We start from the raw sequence: 22,268 nt of genomic DNA, 5'->3' as shown, positions 1-22,268 counted from the left end.
AAGAAAAGTTTAAGGAACGAATGTCCCTTAAACTAAGAAAGACTAAATAAAAACAACTAAAAATTAGAACAATTGCCTCCCCGGCAACGGCGCCAAAATTTGATACCCGTCGTTGTGAGTACCAAAAATAAGATTTATAAAACCTATTAAAACTAACAGAAGCTAGTGGTAACAGGGTCGAACCACAGGGAGGCAGATGTAATCAATAATTGTCTAATTTAGTCTAAGGTAACGAATGTGGAGGTTGAATTGATTTGGTCTATAGCTAAAGGCAGTAAAAGACAATAAACTAAATAAACGGATTAAAGAAATAATAAAAGGGGGTGCAAGGATGATCGGTTCACTATAGTTTCGGCGGCTGTAATCAAACACATGAGGCGGGAAAACAAGAGGTCCTCTCGGTCCACTCTTAACAGATAGCATCTTTCGATCTCGCTATAAGTCCCTAATATCACTAATACTGACTCTCGTCCTGAAAAGTGACTAATAATCTAAACTTTACCTATCTTTCGATCTCAGCATAGTTTAGTCATTTTAATTGGTGGTCAATCAACTGTCCCTATCTCTCGATCTAATGGGTCAGTCAAATCCTAAACATTCAACTAGTCGTGTGCACTCGATTCGTCGAATAAAGAATTAAAACAATTAAAACGAAGGTAAAACCTCACGTGGTCAGTCGATCGACCAGGTATGGCGGTCGATCGACTAACACGCGATTTCAGTCCATGTTAATTCTACGCCGCCTAATCCTACAGATCCCCTACATCCTAGCACAAGCAATTTAGCTACTCATACTGAAATTAAAGGCAACAATAAAATTAATGAAATAAACAGAAGAATTCATGCTTGAAATAATAGAACAAACAATTAACATAAACGATAAATCGGTTTCGGGAAACTAACTAGCAATTCTCTCCTACAAATGATAATGAAGCGAACTAAATTAAGAGCAGAAGCATACCGAAATTGCAGAGCAAGAATCAGAAACCGAATGCAAAAGTATTTTTACGAAATAATATTAAGAACCCTAAATATTGAATGTTGAAAACTGACTAAAGAACTGTATAAAAACTTGATAATTTTCTGAATGAATTTATCTCTGAACTAGGTTACGTTATATAGAAAGTATACGTAACATAATTCCTAAACCTAATATCGCTTTGGGCTTTGGAAAACTCGTTCTATATCTTCACGTCTGCGCAGCGGCTTGGTCGATCGACTGAGGTAACCGGTCGATCGACTGCTCTTCAGTGTACAGTAGCTTCTATAGTCGTGGGTTGGTCGATCGACTAAGGGGTCCAGTCGATCGACTGTTTTAGCTGGTAATCCGCTTTTAACTTCTCGTGGATTTGTCTTTTGGGCCTCGAAATGCGCACCAAGCTCGTTCCTTAAGTAAATACTTCACGTCAAATGCAATGCAAGATACTCGGGGACGGATTTAGCTCGATTTCCGCTGAATTCTTCACATTTCTGCAATAATGTACAAAAATACGGAAGTAGACGGAAATAGGGAGAAATGTAGCATAAACTACATAAATGAGCTCTGAAATGCGTGTAAAATGAGGTGTAAAACATCATATAAAAGACACGCATCATCCCTCCTTCATTGCTCTATACAATGACATCTCCTTGGCCATTTTCTGCCTGGGGAATTGATATAATCGGGAAGATAACTCCATCCGGAACAGGAGGTCACTATTTCATCCTAGTAGCAATCGACTATTTCACCAAATGGGTAGAAGCAGCTTCCTACACTAGTCTCACGGCTAAAAACGTGGCAAAGTTCATACAAAACAACATCATCTGTCGATACGGTTGCCCACATGAGATCATTAGTGATAATGGATCACATTTCCAAGCCGAGACTGAGCAATTGCTAGCCAAGTACAAAATTAGGCATCACCACTCTTCGCCATATAGACCACAGACTAATGGCGTGGTAGAGGCGGCAAACAAGAACGTTGTCACAATTCTCAAGAAAATGATTGACAACTATCGAGATTGGCCAAGCAAGATACCCTTTGCTTTGTGGGGATATCGCACATCTGTTAGGACGCCCACTGAGGCCACCCCTTTCTATTTGACCTACGGCATGGAAGCTGTACAACCAGTCGAGTTAGAAATACCATCCTTGCGTATCTTGCTCGAAAGTCAAATCTCGGAAGCTGATTGGAAGAGGGATAGATATGAAGAACTCATCCTCCTGGATGAACGTAGGCTGCGCGCATTACATAATGTCCAAACATATCAAGCACGTATCAAGCGAGCCTTCAACAAAAGGGTCAAGCCAAGGAACATCAAGGAAGGAGACTTAGTACTCAAGTCGGTTATAGCTCTTTTACCTGTCGATCCACGGGGAAAATTCAAACCTAATTGGGCCGGGCCATTTCTAGTCAAGTCCATACTTCCAGGGGGTGCGGTTAGAATCACAGACCTAGATGGGAATGAATTTGCCAACCCGACAAACCTTGACCAACTAAAGCGGTATTATGTCTAGAATAGAGACAAAAACACGCCTCGCGTAACCTCACATGTCGCTCTTGTGGAACTAAATAAACGGCCCCTGGCCAAGCTGAAATAAGCTAATGTCACTCTGCTCTTGCATTTTGACAATTTGTCATCCTCATATCGTCTAATAAACTAAATTGCACCTTAAGAGTAAGTAAAAAGCTCATGCTTATTTTCTAAGTTCATTACAAGCTCTTGCTTAGAACAATTATTCTTTTACATTTACTCGAACTACGCGCAAGGGTTTGATTTCATTTTTTTAAGATGAATACGTAGGCAACCCTTCGCAGGATACAACCCGTTAATTTCAAAATGTAAATAGAAGGACATTTGCAGTTGCATTTGGAATTCGACAAGAATAATAAATAGAAAATCACAACGGTTTCATAACCAATTAACCTTTTTTTATTTCATTCATTTCTAATAATAATAATAATACGTTATATAATAATAATAATGCTAAAATAATAAAAATTGGCTAGGATTCTAAAAACCCCACCTTTTTATTACAATAATAATAATAGTAAATAATAATAAAGACTTGGGCTATTCCTCTATTTTCCCTTTGCCCTTGTCATTTTTGTCATACTTCTTACCACGACCTCGAGTCGGACGCACTTGCGCCACTTCGGACCTAATCGACAACGGTCTTTCTCGCGGTCTAACCTTCCCATTCTTCTCAATCACTTTGTCCACGACAGGAGAGGTCTTCGGTTTCTTCGAAGGATGAACAACTCAAAACCCGGCTTCTTCCTCTCCCTCAGTCAGATGCTTCTCTTTCTCCTTTTCCACCTCGCGCACCTTGTAGTCAACGGGCTCGCGCTTCCTCAATCTCTCACGCTCCTCCGAAGTAGTAGCCTTCCTCCATCGCAGATAGAAATCCGACACCCATAAGGCACTAACAGAAGAGTTCAAGAACCATACGTTTCTTTGAGCCCATTTAATGGCCCACTCCCTTCGACTCTCAGTAGTAAGCGCCACGGCAGTCTGCGGGACAGTGTCAAGCTTCGGATTGTCCGCTTGATCCAACTGTCTCATCGACCTCTCCGGAAGATGCATACCATGAATTCCAAACCAGGGATGCGCACAGATCGAGTAGGATCCAAGGAAGATACTCCAGTGACAGATTTGAGATGCCACCATGGTACAATCCATCTAATCAAGGGGCCATCATCACTCTTCAATTTGTTTTCCCAATAATTGCAGACCCGAGTGAAGTCCACCATGTAAAGCCTGGTCCTCATTGCAATCGAACGAGCATGATAAGAAGGAACATGAACTGGGGGCTCGATCAATCGAAGACGCTCCATGAACCAGACCTACCAAAAGCGGGTATTAGAACAAAAAAAAAGACGAAAAAAAAAACAAAAAAAAAAAAGAAGAGAAAAGTGTTCTTTTACCTGCAAGATAACGGGACTTCCCAAATAAGGTAGGTCGTGATTGGCTTTCCTGTTATACAAACCCAATAGGATCTCTCCTAAACATAAACAGGCTGGGCTCCTATGCAGTTCCATTCGCTCAACCAGGCCCAGGAGACGGGGATCACCTCTCAAATCTTCATCAACATGCCCTTGAAGGACATATACATGTAACAAGCAAAATCCGAATGCCCTTCGCTTAGCAACATAAGAAATGGTGGGGTCGGCCTTGTTAATGAATCGGTCAATAAAGTCCAACATCCGCACCCCTTTCGAGGTCACTAGACGGTCCACCTCAATTCTTGTCAACCCAAGCAAGTCTCTAAACATGTTCTTATACCCTTGTGAAGTAGAAGGAATAGCAGGCAAGTGTTCGGGATCCCACCCACCGATCGCAGCAATTTCTTCAGGAAATGGGCATATGTCACCTCCGGGGAAAGCAAAAACATGATAATTCGGGTCCCAATAATCAAGACAAGCATCTAGGAATGGTTTGACCACCTTGATAAGCTTCAAACTCAACAATGATCCAAGATTATAAGCACCCATATCGTGTTTCTCCACGTTGGAAAACTCGTTGGTCCACTCTTTTAGACGAATCTCTAAAGTATTCATGATGAATGTTTATTTTGAGGATTTTATGTAATAAGACGAAGAAGAGACGGAAGAATTGTGTGAATAAAACCTCTATCGACGTCTCTATTTATACTAAAATTTGTTTCCTAAAATCCGTCAGGACGGATACACCAGGGAACAGGCGCAACACCTGCTGCGCCTCTTCAATAGGACGCAGCTCCTGCTGCGCCTCTTCCTCAGCAACGTTTCTGTGATATTCCGCGTTGGATCTTTCCTAAATTCCTTAGCAAATAATTTCCTATTCATACGGGCTATTATTTAGGTAAAAACGTCAAAATTGTCATATTCCGTGTTTCCTAATTTCGCGGGCACGCATTTCGAGGCAATATCAGCATTTTCGTCATTTTAGCACACTTGTATATTTTCATTTTAGGAAATAATTTCTCATTTTAATGTAATTTATTTCAAAACTTATATATATATTTCTTTTATTTATATCTTTTTTTTTTAATCATTTCACTCCCGTCCCACATTACATTTCTAACTTATGGATTTCTATTTTTTTTTCATTTTTTTGGGGGTAACCCTCCCTACCGTCCGGTCATTTCCGACAATTTTTTTGCATTTTTGGCTTTTTTTTGCATTTTTTGCACTTTTAAGTCATTCGTTTTGCGCTAATTTAGGCCGTATATACAAATGTATGTTCTATGTGATTTCTATGTAAATTTCGGCAACATAACGGCTTAAACCGTCATCTACCAAACCTGTTCAAAGCTAACCTGCAGGTACAAACAACACAACCCAGCAGCAAAGGCACTCAGGCCATCATATACAACCAAAAGAGGGATATATACACCAAACTGGGGGCTCGAGCCCCAAGCAAAAACCAAAATGTCCAAAATGTGGGTCCTAAAATGTACAAATGTGCAAGATACAGCCAACAAACAAACAAAAACAAAACGGAAGCTACTGCTGGTCGCCCTTTAGCTCCGCAACTCTCGCCTCGAGAGCAGCAACCTCGGCGTCGCGAACCTCAAGCTCCCTTAGCAAACGAGCTGTCTCCTCCCGAGACTGGGCCAGCTCTCGCTCTAGCTCATGCTCCCTCTGCAAACAACAAAATTGGCTCATGTCAATCATTTCAAGCAATCATAAGAAAAGTCGGAAAATTAGAAGAATGAAATAGACGAAAGGTTCATACCTGATGACCTCGACCGCCGACAAGTGCCTCAACGGCAGTAGCTCGCAGCCGGTTGGCTACCCTCCATAACGCCACAAACCGAGACGGCGTAACCTGCATTTTCAAAAAGAAGTTCTCAATAATTGGACAAGTTCAATCAAATGTGTTCTTACACAAAAATCATGCAAATTAGAGGCTCACCCTCCGAACCAGATGCTGCCAATCGTCCAGGCCAGCATCCGTCACAGCCACGTCAAAGTCAAGCAGCTCGGAGATCGTCATCCTCCCGGTCGCGTCAGTGTACTCGAGGGTCTCGGGGTACTCTGGGGGCTCGATGCCTGCCGCCTCAACCTCCTGCAAAGTCAAATGATTCTCATTAATCGATGTTCTTTCATCGTATTCTCAAAAATCAATCAAAAATAAAGAAGAATAAAGCACTTACCATAACCGGCCAGTACGCCAACCTTCCGTAGAGGAACGCCGAGTAGTCCTCGCCAGGAAGTAGGAGGGCATCACCACCAACGCCAGCCAAGTCAGCCTCCCTCTCAGCCTCAGAAGGCTCCCTGAACATCGTCCTAGGAGGATCGATGGGAACCGTCAAGACATCCCGGGAGCACTGACGAGCCAAGCGCTCGCCCAAGTACCACACAGGACCCATCGACGTCCTCAACAGCAGCCGGCTTGAGCTCCTAGGTCGAAGGACCTCAGCCACAAAAGGAGGAGCGCCAGCGTACTCCGCCCAAGGCCTGGGCACCCACTGGAAGAGACAAACAAGGAATCATTCTTATGATCGGTTAAAAAGTAATGAAGAAGCAAAACAAATATAAGTGAGATGCTCACGCTGTCCAGCTGAAGAGCGTTCACGTCCCGCCGGTAGACACCGTGAGAGGAGCGCTTGCTCCTCGTGCGACACATCACCCAATCCCTCACGACGGGATAGGCCTTCTCCAGCGGCTCCGTTCTCTTGGGCGAGAGGCTCGGAAAGTAGGAGTACACCCACGCCTGTGAAGCAAGATAGTCAATAACGATCTTTCGTAATTCGATAAGGAAAGGAAGTGATTTTAGTCTAAATGAAGGTTCCTACCTCCAACGGTAGTCCAGGGCCGACAGCACCAGGAGAAGTCCCCTTCTCCATCAACTCCGGATGAACCATGGCCCTCATGAAGCGGATGAGGACCGCAAAACCAGCAGTGACCCAGTCCCAACGTCCTAGGGAGCTCATGTCAGAAAGAAAGGGAAGAAGCTTCGTCGACAACCTCTCTCCCTTGTCTCCGAGGTAGATCAACAACAGAAACCACCAAAGCCACAAACGGGCCCTCTGATCAGCTGTACAGGGAGGAGGAGCCGTCTCTATCCCGTCAATCACCACCCGCGCCGGGGTCTTCCCCGCAAAGTAGTCTCGGACGTAAGAACTAGGCACCAAACCAGGCACGGTAACAGGCCTTCGGCGCCAAGTTCCAGCCGATCAACCTCCTAGCCTCGGCCGTCCACCCTCATGGCAGTCTCCGGCCACTCCACCACCTCCGTCCCACACGACAGCCTAGAGATCATGCCGTAGTCCTCCAACGTGACTCCCACCTCACCAAAAGGCATGTGAAAAGTGGAAGTCGTGTCCCAGAATCGGTCCAAGAAGGCGCGGACCAGGCTAAGGTTAGCCTGCAGCTTCCTCTTCGCGATATCCCTCCAAGCCTGCACCAGGGCGCCAAATGCTCCCCGCTCGATCATGGCGCGCTCCTCCGCCGACAGCCTCTCGTAGCACTCCATCGCCGTGTGTAGCCCGAGAACGATCTGATGTTCCCGGCCTCCTATTGTGATTTGAAACCAAAAGCTATCTTTAGTTTGAATAAAATTGGAAAAGATATGAGCAAATGAAATGAAAGAAGATGAGTGATGAGTAATGAATTCAAGACTACCAAACTCTTCACCGTCTTATAGGACAGGTGACCCTCTGCAGCCCAAAGCAAGTGCCTGCTGTCCCAAGTCTCAGCCCACGCGGGTGCTCCCCTCAGCTGACGACCGCCTCGCCCAACGTTGGCCCGCCTCGGGGCCTCCTCCTCCTCAGCAGCCTCCTCCTCCTGGACCTCGTCCTCAGCAGCCATCACCGCAGCGGTGAAAGCCTCCTCCAAAGCCTCTTCAAGAGCACGAAAAGGGTCAACAACCATGTCTATCTCCATGGGAGCTCTCCCAGAAGTAGAAGCCTCGTCACCTGCAACGTTAAAGTAATTTTAGGCCGCGTCAAGTGACGACAAGCCTTGGTTAAGGGATTTTCGAACTTTAGAAGCCCCGAAGTCGCTCTTTTCTCGCCATCTTTGGCCGTATTCCCACAAACCCAATCACTCATGTGGTAATTTGGGTTAAGTCAAGCCTAAGTTGAAGCCTAGTCATGGATTCGAGTCGGAATTTCGACAGCATTTCGTTATAACGGCGATTATGCCCTAAAAGTGTCCTAAAAAAGCCGTCACAAACCAAAATTCCGAGATGGTAGGAAGTTTACCCATCATCCAAGGATTACAAATATCAAGTTTCATCGCAAATGGGCAATCCTAAGGCCATTTTCGAAGCAATTTACAATCTAGCTGTGAAACCGTCTCATGATGTATCACTTTCATATATACTTTTATAGCTCCCTTTACACCATATTTCATACCGTTTCGTGCTTATTATATCATTTATATGCAAATTTGATACATGTCTTGCTGCTAGCTATTCTTGTTAGTCCTGAGATAGATTTACTTTGGTTTGGTGATACGACTTTAGCCACATCAAATTTGATATAATAAGCACGAAACGGTATGAAATATGGTGTAAAGGGAGCTATAAAAGTATATATGAAAGTGATACATCAAACTCCCCCAAACCAAACCTTTGTTTGTCCTCAAGCAAAGCAATCAGGCCAAAACAAAGGGCAATAAACATATGGTGAATGAATAACTCAGAGCAAATGTCTAGGCACATACAAGACTCAGCTGTCCATATCTATAACAAAGTAATGACCAAAGTTGTGCTAATAAAACAAATTCAAAAGCACGGGTAATAGACTCACGCAGCTCTTACTCAAGATGTGACATGATACCGAGACTCAACCGAATACTTTTCAACCTTGCAAGACAATTCTGTTGGATTCTCGTGGTTTCACTCATGTACTCATAATGGGTTATATATATGTAAGATAGAAAGAAGTAAGACTCTCACTCAACTTATGAGATATGCATGCAATCTAATGTGATAAGAGATTCTCCAACTAATACGCATTCACGAAACAGACCAAGTACATGCATCAAGGACAGAAAGGTGGTAAAGTGGCATGGGTATAGAAGTGGCTTGTGCAAAAGCACGTATGGATATGTGAGGCTCAGACGGTAGTCGCAGCACTAGACCAATAGCCAAATCTAATAAGAAATAAAACAAACATCCAACTGGAGAAATAATCTCAACTTTGACAACATATGAGACAAATGTAAAGGCTCTCCAAATGTGCATTAGACTCCAGTAATTACCACACACGACCTCCTAACAAAACTGAATGAAGCAAACATTTTTTCCTTCTTTCCTCTTTTGAATCCTTTTTTCCGAAACTTTCTTTTTTTTTCATCTCTTTTTCTTTTCTTTCTTTTCTGCTTTTTTTTTTCGAGACTTTTTTTTTTCTTTTTCTTTTTTTTTCTAGTTGCTTCATAATACTTCTCTTTTTTTTTCAACATAAGAGGTCACACAATTGCTACAAAAAGATAGCTACTACCCACATGACAATAAAAGTCCCAACCCAACCAAAGTAGCTATAACAATAAGGACTCAAGCAACTGCGATTGTCCCGAAAAAGGTAGGCAAATTCTGGAATGTAGCTAAGAAATAGGATATAAAATGGCTACACGGTTCAAACGGGCTAACAAAAACTAGGTAATGTACGGCATATTTGAACAAAAAGAACCGCCTTTCCTCATGTACTTAATCATATGAACGCGCAAAAGCTAAGAAACTAATGTCACACTTATGCAGTTTGATATTACATATACCACAAGGAGACCACACTCATTAGCCTAAATAACAATGAGACCGGTTTATTAATGTTCCCGGCCTAGGAAGCTCTAAAGACCTCAGAAATTTAAGTGGTTTACCAACAAAATAAAGTCAAGTCTACTCGGCATAAGGCATATTGTGACGGTCAAGACTTGAGTAAAGAGCTTTGTTCATCATAGCTAACAGGTCAAAACAATGTACATGGACAACTAAATGAGACTCAAATGCAAAGACAAAGCAAATTATCATCATTTCTATACAATTCACCAAGACTCGACTCAAAATAAACAAAAATAAATAAGAACATGTTTTTGGAGTTTATAATTTTTCAATTTTTTTTTTTTTTGACTTTTGAATTTTTCACACACAACATTAAATAAAAGCACACAACAGAAATAAACACACTCCCCCAAACCTAAATGTCACAGTGTCCTCATTGTGACGCCTACATCATAGCAGTCACACAGAAATCCAGCAACCTATGGGACACAACTAACAAAGGGAAGAGGGTAAAAGGAAATGCAATAAAAACAAAAAGAAAGATAATACCAAATTGTGCAAAGAGCCTCCCCAAACCAAATGGAAAGAGAGGGATGTAGTGACCACTATCACTCTTTGGTCTTCATCAAAGATCATTGAAACCATCAATCTCAGCATATAAGGACATAAGCTCAGGATCAGGAACGACACTGCGGCCACGGCCTCTACCACGGGTGGGTCTCCTAAGACGGCCTCGACCACGAGTGCCTCCAGCAGCAGCAGCAGTAGAAGTAGAAGCACCAAACTGGCCAAACGGGCCTCTCTGGGAACAAGGGATGCCGGTGTCCTCCGCAAAAACAGAAGTAGGTTGAGGGGGGCGGACTGGAGTGTAGAAGGGACGGCCTAATGCACCGAACTCGGTGCTAAACTGTCCAAACTCCGTAGGAGTCACTCCGTAAAGATGGAACACACGGCTGTCGTCACCAGGAGTAGTATAATAAGAAGGTGACACACCGCGATACTGCCCCCCGGAAGCTAAAGTCATAGCCTCCATCTGTTCCCACATCCTCCTCTCTGTCAAAGCAGTGTTGATGCCCGTATGCATCCTCACTTCCAGTTCAATGACGGGATCAAAATGGTAACCGGAAGCATAGCCTGAAGTGGGATAGGCCGAAGGAGGTGGAGGAGGAGCGGGCTGGAAAGAGCCTGGCAGATGGGTAGTGGGTGCATGTCGTCTCCGGCGCCCGCCGGTGGTGGTAGTAGTACTAGACCCAGGAAAAGTACCCAAAAGGTCCTCAGGAATCAGATAAGTAACGGGTGGGGGTCGCACCACAGCCGTACTCTCCTCGAGGGGGTCGACAGCAGGCAAACGGGCGCAAGGAAGAAGCATGTATGACTCACCTCGGACCCTCCAGTAATGGTCCTTCCCATTCTTAATATCAAGATAATAAATGTCATAACAAAGGTGGTCATCATCAACAAGCAGCTCATAGTCAGCCATGGGCTCATATGGGTCATCACCCTCAAAGTCACAAACAGCCCTAGAAATCTTGGTGACAAGAGCACCACAGTCAAGGTTCCCGTACCTCCCAATCATCCTATCAAATGCCGAACACACAAGAGCAGGGGGAGAGAACTGGAATGTCTCCTCCCTATAAGGATTCAAGTAACTAGCAAGGATTAGGACCTCAATAGTGGAGGTCTTGCTCTTGTCGGTCCGGCCATACAACAAATAGCTCAAATACCTCAAAAACATACGAAGACAAACGTGTTGGACATCTAACAAAGCCATAGCACTGACATCCGCATCCATATAACCAGTAAACAATGGAAAATAACGAACAATGGACAGACCCCACCAACACACATACAAGTCCCCGTCGGATGCTTATCGAGTCCCGGATTTCGGACAGACGGTCAAAAAGTCTAAGGACCGTTCAACATTAAGCAAACGAAATTTGATTAGATGATCACTGGGGAAATAAGTAAAAGAGCTCAGAAATTCGAGAGTTAGGGCAGGGTAAGATAACTCGTGGAGCGTGAAAAGACCCTGCAACCCAATTTCATTAAACATGCCATACATGATGTCATCGATCTTCAATGTGCGCAAAATTTTCCTATCCACGCATCTCGTGGCACTCATAGACTTAGTTAACAGATACTCAAACCTGTCTTTCTGTGCTTTGTCACGGAATTCGATAAATGGATAATCGTCTAAGGGAGACAAATCATCCTCCGAGGACACAACCTCTTCAGGAATCACCTCGGGTTGCTGAACCGAGGCTCTCCTTTCTCTAGTCCTCTTATTTCCTTGCCTGGAAGTCGACATTATCTACATAAGAGCAAGTAGAAAATCAAACTTCAACCTTATGCAAAACAGTCCCGTTTTTGGCAATAATGGCTCCAAAAAATCAATTTTTAAGACTCCAAATGACAATGAAAGCATCCAAAAACATAGGGGAACATGAGTATGTATCAAATATGGAAGATTCCAAGCAATAGAACACAATTCTAACCAATTTAATGCATAATTTCTACCCGGATTTTGAAGAACCCTAATTCCCAAATTAGCAAATTAGGCATGAATTTCAACAATTAAGGGGCTAGAAAGCAAGGAAATAGCAATTGTATACTAGCAATGGAAGATTCAATACAATAAACTCAAGAAATAAGCAAGAAATTTCTGAATTTTCGAGACACAAATAAGCAATTTCGTGACACACCTTAGCAATTTAAGCAATGGAATTGAGAAAATAAGCACAAGAGAGTGATATAAACAAGTAATAAGCAATTAAGCACAAGTTTTGAGTGAGATTTAATGATGGATGATGATGAACATAGAGAGAAAGAGTGATAGAGGAGGAAGAATCGCAGGAATTGGTCACAAATAGAAGAAGAGAATTGAAAGAAAGTAAAGCAATTAGAGCATAAAACCGGCGGAAAAACAAACGCGGAACCCGGTCCAAGTTGGATCCTCGATCGAGTCGCAGCTGGCTCGATCGAGGAACCAATTTCAGGAATACCCAACTTTCGTTTCAAACTTTTCTAAATTCTTCACAGGTTCCTCGATCGAGTCGCAGCTGACTCGATCGAGCTGGTAGGTTCCTCGATCAAGTCGCAGGTGCTCGATCGAGGAAGTAGGTCAGCTCCTTTCTTCGTCCTTTGTTACTCATAGCTTCAATTCTCGTCAAAATTCCTGCAAAAGGCACTTGAAAACACATCAAGAACCCTCTCCTCATCTCTCAAAGTTCAAGGAACATAAAAAACAAACAACAAAACTTGAATTTAAAATCCTAATTACAAACTAATAATTTACAAAATCCGAGCTGCCTCTCGGTAGCGCTGGTTTTTGCGGTCCCGCACGACCGTAACTCTTCATCAAAGAAGAAGAATCAATGGGGAAGAGATCAAGAGCCTCTATTACCCCCCCCCCAAAAAAGCACCTTCATAGTATGTTTTCAAGCGTTGCCCATTCACTTTGAAGGTCTTTCCCGTGTCGAAATGCGCAAAGTGTAATCGACCCAAATTTGTTCACATCGATGAATGATGAACGGTCCAGACCATCTACTCTTAAATTTACCTGGAAACAAGCGCAAACGAGAGTTAAATAAGAGAACTTTCTCACCAACATGAAATTCTCTTTGCAAGATATGCTTGTCATGCCACTTCTTCGTTTGCTCCTTGTATACTTGAGCACTATCATAGGCATGCAGTCGAAATTCATCAAGCTCATTCAATTGCATCAGTCGCTTCTCACCCGCCAGTGAGGGATCCATATTCAGCTCTTTTATGGCCCACATAGCCCTGTACTCAAGCTCCACAGGTAAATGACAGGACTTGCCATAGACAAGTCGGTAGGGTGAGGTTCCAATCGGCGTTTTGAAAGCAGTACGGTAAGCCCACAAAGTATCATCGAGCTTTCGACTCCAATCCTTTCTGTTCTTGCTTACCACCTTTTCCAAGATCTGTTTCAGCTCTCTGTTGGAAATCTCTACCTGTCCACTGGTTTGAGGATGATAAGCCAATCCTCTTCAGTGTGTAACGCCATATTTCTTCAAGAGAGAATTAAGATGACGCTCATTGAAATGCTTGCCTCCATCACTGATCACTGCACGAGGCACTCCGAACCGTGGAAAGATAGTCTTCTGAAACAACTTAACAATAGATTTAGCATCACAGGTGGGGGTGGCAATTGCCTCCACCCATTTAGAAACATAATCTACAGCTACTAGTATGTATTGGTTCCCGAAAGATGTAGGGAACGGCCCTTGGTAATCAATGCCCTAAACGTCAAAAATCTCTACTTCGGAGATTCCAGTTTGAGGCATCTCGTGCCTTTGCGAGATATTTCCCGTCCTTTGACATGCATCACAAGAACGGACAAAAGTAGTAGCATCCTTCAAGATAGTAGGCCAATAAAAACCCGATTGCATTACCTTAGCAAATGTCCTAGAAGGACCATGATGACCTCCATAAGAAGAAGAGTGACAATGAGAAAGGATGGCACGTACCTCACCCTATGGAATACATCGTCTGTAGATACCGTCTGCGCACTCCCGGAACAGATATGGGTCATCCCATAAATATCGCTTCACGTCATGCAAAAACCTCTTCTTCTGCTGATAGGAAAGATCAGGAGGAAGCATACCTCCTACCAAATAATTGGCATAATCTGCAAACCATGGAGTGTTTGCGCTACATAACAACACTGGTCATCCGGAAAAGAGTCATCAATGGGCAAAATCTCTCTTCCTGAAAATCGCAATCTGGACAAATGATCTGCAACAACATTTTCAGCACCAGACTTATCACGGATTTCTAAATCAAATTTTTGTAACAATAAAATCCATCTAATAAGTCTAGGTTTAGCCTCTTGTTTGGTTAAAAGATACTTTAAAGCTGCATGGTCAGTGTGAACAATAACTTTAGAACCAACAAGATAAGCTCTAAATTTGTCTAATGAATAGACAACTGCAAGTAGCTCCTTCTCTGTAGCATAGTTGATTTTGGCATCATCGAGAGTCTTGCTTGCATAGTAAATGGCATGTAACACCTTATCCTTTCGCTGTCCCAAAACAGCTCCAACTGCATAGTCACTGGCATCGCACATAATCTCGAAAGGAAGGCTCCAATCCGGAGATCGGATAATAGGAGCTGAGATAAGTGCTTGTTTGATCCTGTCAAAGGCTTGAATACACTTGTCAGTAAACACAAAAGGAGTATCTTTATGAAGAAGCTGAGTTAGAGGTTGAGCAATTTTAGAAAAATCCTTAATAAAGCGTATATAGAACCCTGCATGACCAAGAAAACTACGCACACTTTTAACATTAACCGGGTACGGGAGTTGCTCAATTACCTCAACCTTAGCTTTGTCCAATTGAATACCCTTACCTGACACCAAATGACCGAGTACCACCCCTTCAGTAACCATGAAGTGGCACTTCTCCCAGTTGAGAACAAGGTTGCTCTCCTCACAGCGCTGCAAAACCTTAGTCAAGTTTCTTAAGCAAATATCAAAATCAGTACCATATACACTGAAATCATCCATAAAGACTTCCATGATAGACTCTATGTAATCAGAAAATATGGCCATCGTACAACGCTGAAAGGTAGCAGGAGCGTTACATAAACCAAAGGGCATCCTCCTATAAGCAAATACACCATACGGGCAAGTGAAAGTGGTCTTTTCCTGATCCTCAGGATGAATGAGTATCTGAAAGAAACCGGAGTAGCCATCTAGGTAACAGAAATAACTATGACACGCTAATCTCTCTAACATTTGGTCAATGTAAGGAAGTGGGAAATGGTCCTTTTTAGTGGCCGTGTTCAACTTCCTATAATCAATGCACATCCTCCATCCTGTGACAAGTCTAGTAGCCATCAATTCATTCTTATCATTTTTCACTACTGTAGTACCTCCCTTCTTAGGTACAACTTGGACAGGACTGACCCATTTAGAATCAGAAATAGAGAAAATAATACCAGCATCAAGTAATTTATGTACCTCTTTTCTTACCACCTCCTGCATTGGAGGATTTAGCCGTCTCTGACCCTGTGCACTAGGCTTGTGGCCTTCTTCCAAGTGAATTCTATGCATACAAAAATCAGGACTAATACCTTTGAGATCGTCAATGCTATACCCAATTGCCTTTTTATGAGTTCTCAAAACAGTCAACAAAGCGAGATAGTTGACCTTGATTAGGCTAGCATTGACAATCACCGGTTCATTTCACGATCATCAAGAAATTCATATTTGAGATGAGAGGGAAGAGGTTTTAATTCAGGTTTCTTTACCTCAGTTACCTTAGGTGTGACACCTAAACTATATACCTTCTGATGTGGGCATTCCTCTCCAGTTAGAAGCTTCTCAATTCGATGAACTTCTGGACTCCATGAACCCATCTGATCAGCTGGATCAGAAACCAGGGCAATCTCCAGAGGATCCCTGTCCAAACACATAGGAAGACACTAATCAATAGTAAAATCAACAACATCTATACTATGACAAGTCTCTTCTATCATGGGGTTTTTCAATGCTTTTTCCAAGTTAAAAGTAATCGTATCATCCCCCACAGCTAAGGTCAATCGCCCCTGCCTAACATCTATAACCGCCCCCGCAGTATGTAAGAACGGTCTGCCCAAGATGATAGGGATTTGGTTGTCTTCAGCCATGTCCATGACAACAAAATCAACGGGGATGAAGAATTTCCCAATACGAACGGGAACATCCTCTAACACCCCCAGTGGGTGCTTAACTGATCTATCGGCCATCTGCAGTGTCATATTAGTAACTGTCAATGGACCCTTATTTAATTTCTTACAGACAGAATACGGCATAACGCTGACACTAGCTCCTAAATTGCAAAGAGCTTTACTAATAAAAAGATGACCAATATGACAAGGGATAGAAAAACTTCCTGGATCCTTCAATTTGGGTGGTGTATTAATTGGCAACATGGCACTGCACTTCTGAGTGTAAGCAATAGTTTCCACCGCGTCGAAGGATCTCTTCCTTATCAAAATCTCCTTCATGAATTTCGCATAAGCCGGCACTTGAGTAATTAATTCAATAAAAGGGACACTTACCTGTAGATTCTTCACGACCTCCATAAACTTACCGAACTGCTTATCCAGCTTGAATTTTTGTTGTCGATGAGGAAAAGGTAGTGAAATAGTTATGGGCTCGGCTTGCTTATCCTTAGAAATAACTTTTGAAACACCGTCGGCTGTTAATTTTGGATCCTCGATCGAGTCAGGGGTGACTCGATCGAGCTGGCTGGATCCTCGATCGAGTCGCCTGTGACTCGATCGAGGAACCTTTACAGGTTCAGCTTTTTCGTCTTTTTTACTTTTATCGTCAGCTCGTGTTTCAACTTCGTCAGGTTCTTTCTCGTCATCACTAAGCTCCAAATTACCCAATCCTTTGGGATGCATGTAAGGGACTTCATCAACAGTAATGGGCACTTCATTCTCAAGACTTTGCAGGTCGGGATTCGTATAATAGGTACCGCTCCTCAGCTGAATAACATTAGCTTGCTCATGAGCTTGTTTACCTTGAGGAGGAAGACCTACGGCCTGTTTTGATGGGTTTTGAAGTGCCATCTGAGCCACTTGATTATCTAGCATCTTGTTATGGGCAATCAGCTCAGAAATTTGAGCCGTCTGCTTCTGCTGCATTGACAAAGTTTGTTGCAAAAGGTTGTGCAACTTTGCCATATCATTGTTTGGAGCTTGTTGAGGAATTTGTTGAGGAGTTTGCTGAGGAGGCTGTTGATATTGATTGTTAAACTGGTGGCCTCCTTGATTTTGCCTTTGATATCCCCCTTGTGACTGATTACCACGATTGTTGGGAGGGATATAAACATTCTTCTGCGGTTGTGACTGCTGCGGGTTTTGCACATTCTGACTAGACCATTGAAGGAAAGGATGTTCCTTCGTTATTTCATTGTAGAAGTTGGAGAAAGGTGTACCTTGTGCACCTTGTCTGTAAGCCTGAAAGGCGTTAACCTGCTCAAATGTGCTCATACAATCAGCAGCACCATGACCATCTAAACCGCATCTAGCACAAGTCTCCTCTACTTGCTGACTCATAGCATGAACTCTCTCTTTACTACCCAATGATTGGGTAGTCTTTATCTCAAAATTTGAGCTGAAATAGTCTCCACTGTGTGCCGCGCAGCACTATCAACTCCATTACCTCGCGTGCTTCCCCTGGGATTTCCATACCTGGCGGTATGGGTAGCAATCTGATCAATCAACTTCCACGCGTCACCATCATTGGTGTTATCTTGAAACCTCCCATTCGCAGATGAATCCAAAAGGGCACGATGATCGTCAAACAACCCGTTATAAAACTGGTTGCAAAGGAACCACTTTGGGAAACCATGATGGGGAACTGATCGAACCAAACGCTTGAAGCGAGTCCAAGCTTCGTTCAAATCTTCAGTAGCTCCTTGCTTGAAACTAGTAATTTGATTTCTCAAAGCATTAGTCTTCTGAGGTGGGAAGTACCTCTTGCAGAAAGCAAGAGCCAAGGAATTCCAGTCTGTAACTCCTTCAGTATCCATGTTCATATCTCTCAACCACTCAGTAGCTCCATCTTTCAGAGAGAAAGGAAAGAGCACCTGCTTCACCTGATCTTGTGTCACTCCAACTGTTAATGGAATAGAACAGCAGTAAGTGACAAATTTCTCCATATGCGTCGCAGGATCCTCAGCAGCTGTCCCTCCAAACATATTTCGTTCCACCAAATTGATATAAGATGGCCGAATCTCGAATATTCCATTGGTAGTAGTGGGCAGCTTAAACCCTTGTGGAATAGAGTCTAAGGTAGGCTCAGAGTGACTGGCTAAGGTAGGCATGATGGGGGCTTTAGGACTTTCAGTGATAACTGGAATTTCAGGAATAGGAATTTTCCTCTTCGTAGGACCGATCGGCTGTCTCAGTTGAGCTCGTCGTTTCGACGTCAAGTATACTCAAGTCTTCTACTTGACCCACTTCTTGATTAAATTTCCGTCTGTAGCGAAAAGTCTTCTCAGGTTCAGGATCAAAAGGAATAATCTCGGACCTATTAGACCTGGGCATAAACGGAACTAACAAGAAAGTGTGAGAACGGTCTCAAGGAACTGGGTTCCCTGAGACAAAAAGACAAAATAAACACAAACAGACTAAACAATTGTTGCCTCCCCGGCTACGGCGCCAAATTTGATAAGGTTAAAGTCGTATCACCTTAATCAAAGTAAACCTAAACTACTACTAACAAAATAGCTAGCGGTAAGTCAGGGTCGAATCCACAGGGAGGCGGTGATTATCTAGTTTGTTTATATTTAAATCTGTCTTAAAGTAACCAATTGTGGGGGTTTGTTTTGTTTGTATGCTAACCAACTAATTGCAAGTAATTTAAAGGGCAAATAACAATAATATTAAAGGTCTAGGATTTCCGGTTCACTAGGTCAATTATATGGGGTCTATTAATCAATTGCTAGATCTGTCAAGCTGTCTAAGGTCATAAGATCGGTCGACTCTATTATGCCCTTTAGATCGATTCTAACATGCGGTCGCTATAATTAGATACAATCTATTTGATTATCGCAGCCTATATTAATTCTAACCCGGTCGGTGAAAGGATTAATTCGCTACACTAATTAACAACTCAGGCCTAAGTTAATTAACTAGAATAAGAACAATAATCAAACGACAACTTATATGATTTCCCTAGCAATTAATCAAATTTCCCCTTTTAATTAACCTAGATCCCCTTCATCCTAGATGAGGAAATTAGCTACGCATAATAGAAAGAATAACAATAATAGTAATGGAAAACATGATGAACAATAATAAAGATAAACAAGTAATTGAAATAATAATTGAAGAAAGATTAGAACAATACCGTAATTAAAGGCAATAGATCCGAACAATAATTAAACTAAACTAAGTATTTGAGAGAGTTTTCTAAGGTAGCTATACTAAACCTATGTAAAATAAGGCATAAATAACCTAGGGTACGAGTTTTGGTATTTATAGCAATACATAACCGACTTAAGGAAAGTTGCGGGAATTATAAAACTGGAAGGTTCCTCGATCGAGCCTAAGTGGACTCGATCGAGGAACCACTTCCTCGATCGAGCCTGGCCTGGCTCGATCGAGGCACCAAAGTTCAAGAACACCCAACTCTCGACATTGTGAAATTTAGTTGATTAGGTTGGTTCCTCGATCGATTCAGAGGTGACTCGATCGAGCATGAAGTTCCTCGATCGAGCCAAGTTTGACTCGATCGAGGCACCAATTTCCTACTTCGCGCACTGAACTTCAAACGGCCGCCATTTCTTCGTTACTTATCAAAAATAAGCGATTTTTGCGGCGTTGGAAAGCTAAGAAGATAAGCTTTTACCTCCAATTGGAATCACTTGAAAATCTGTTGTATAACGCGATATATGGATCTTCAAAGTAAGCACTTGTAATAAGAAGCTCTTTTCTTCGTGTTTTCTTCTTAACTTCTCTTCCTTCATTCTTATGGATTCTCGTGCCATGCTTCGTGTATCCCTTCATGCTCACTCCGCGATGCCCATTTCATTCCTTTGCTCCTCAAATGCATCATTCCTGCATTAAACATCAAAAGGCGGAAGTATCAACATTCTAACATAAAAGGCATGTAAATGATATAAACTAGCACGAAAACCGTATCAAAAGTAATTAAGGGGAGGCATAAATATGTATATAATTATGACTCATCATCTCAATTTCACTCAAATGCCCAAAAACTCAACGAAAATTCGAAACAAATACATGGTTATGATCCTTATACTACCAATTAGCCATTTACAAGGTCAATTTTACAAGGCAAAATCATTTGGGGGAAAAGCCCCAAATTTTCGACACTTTAGGGTTGAAAACCCTAAATTTTGTCGATCCAATTCGTCCATTATAGAAGATTAATGCAAGAATGATATGTTGGAATAAGTGTCCTCCGACAATAATGCGATCACAACTATTGATCATGATGATCACATGGTTAAGTCTCATTTTAAAGAATACAATTGGGAAGTATTTTTACTGTCAACTGATCAACATATATCGGTAATGATTGGCTGACTAGAGTTTGACATTACTGTCGTGCGACGGTGGTGATCAGTTGATCCCCTAGGTCATACCTATAGGGCAACACTCTTAATTGATCATTTAATTAATCGTATAATGTTACGAGTTAATTAAATTACTTGAAAAATTGACGGACGATTTTGGAAGTAATATTTACGTATTTCATTATAATGTGATTAAATGAGATACGGTCTGAGTAATCGAATTGTATCATTACTCAGATGAAATTATTGTTTAAAGAAACAATTGAATTCGAATGAATAATTATAAATACAAGTTGTGATTTATAAATTGGTAAAATATTTTGGTACAAGTAATTATGAATTACTAAGTCGATTTTTGTATATGACGTATTTTTGTTAATACGTTGATTTTTAATATGTTAAAAATACATAACAAATTTATGTAACATATGACATGTGACAAATTGATAAATTGACAAAAATAATATGGAATCCATATTATCCAATGTGCCGAAAATTGGAGGAGTATTAAGCTAATATTATGTTGATTGTATTAGTGGAAGGCATGATGATTACCTTCTAATCTAGCCATGCAACCCTATTGTGCATTGTAAAGAACAACACAAGCATGCATTGGCTCCCTTAATTCCCCCCTTCCACCCGGTTTTTGAGAGAGGAAAAACCACTTGGTTTTTCCTCTTATTTTATCTAAGATACACAAAATGTTTTGTGTGATATATTGATTCTTCATAATTCTAATTCTTTGAGTTTTAGAGAGATAAAAAGCTCCCATTCTTCCTCCTCCCAAAACCGAAAATATTAAGTGTTCCATAATATTTTTGGGTCAATTTTCTACAAAATTAATATTATCTAGTATTCATAATATTAATTTTAATTAAGAGTAAGCTTTGGGTATAAATCCTTGGGAGAGATCCTACACTTGGGTCTTTGTTCATCCAAAAGGAAAGCTCAAGAACAAGAGAGAAAGGTGATCTCTCTTGTGCCCATTTGAACCGAAAATCCAATGTAAGAATGGATGTTTCTTCCTTATTTTGTATATTTGTTTGCATGCATAAGATCAATTAGTTAATTTTATGACAAATTAAATTAAAACATATATGAGTATGTTAGTATATAGATCTACTTTTCCTTCAATCGTTATCAAGAGCCATGGTTGTTTGCATGCAAATCGGTTAAAAGTTTTTCCGGGTTATAAGAATAACATATAAAACTTGAATAATTTGTGTTATTATGAGATATCACGAAATTAATTTATGCATGTTGAAATTTCTGGTCCTAAAATGTTTTTAGGATATTTTGGTTAATTTACGGATTTTTATTGTTCATATTATACAATAATGGCATTTAAATATGATTTTATGAGTAAAAATGTCATTTTCGGTCTAAAATTAGCTATACTTCGAATTTTCAGGTGATTTTTGGATATGTTGTCACCTATATTATTTTGAGATAACCTGTAAATTTTCATAATTTTTGGACTTCTTATGCTCGAAAAATGGTTTTTTCATTATTAAA

Source organism: Silene latifolia, chromosome 9, assembly GCF_048544455.1.
Source record: "Silene latifolia isolate original U9 population chromosome 9, ASM4854445v1, whole genome shotgun sequence".
Taxonomy (NCBI): Eukaryota; Viridiplantae; Streptophyta; class Magnoliopsida; order Caryophyllales; family Caryophyllaceae; genus Silene; species Silene latifolia.
This window is presented reverse-complemented; position numbering follows the sequence as displayed.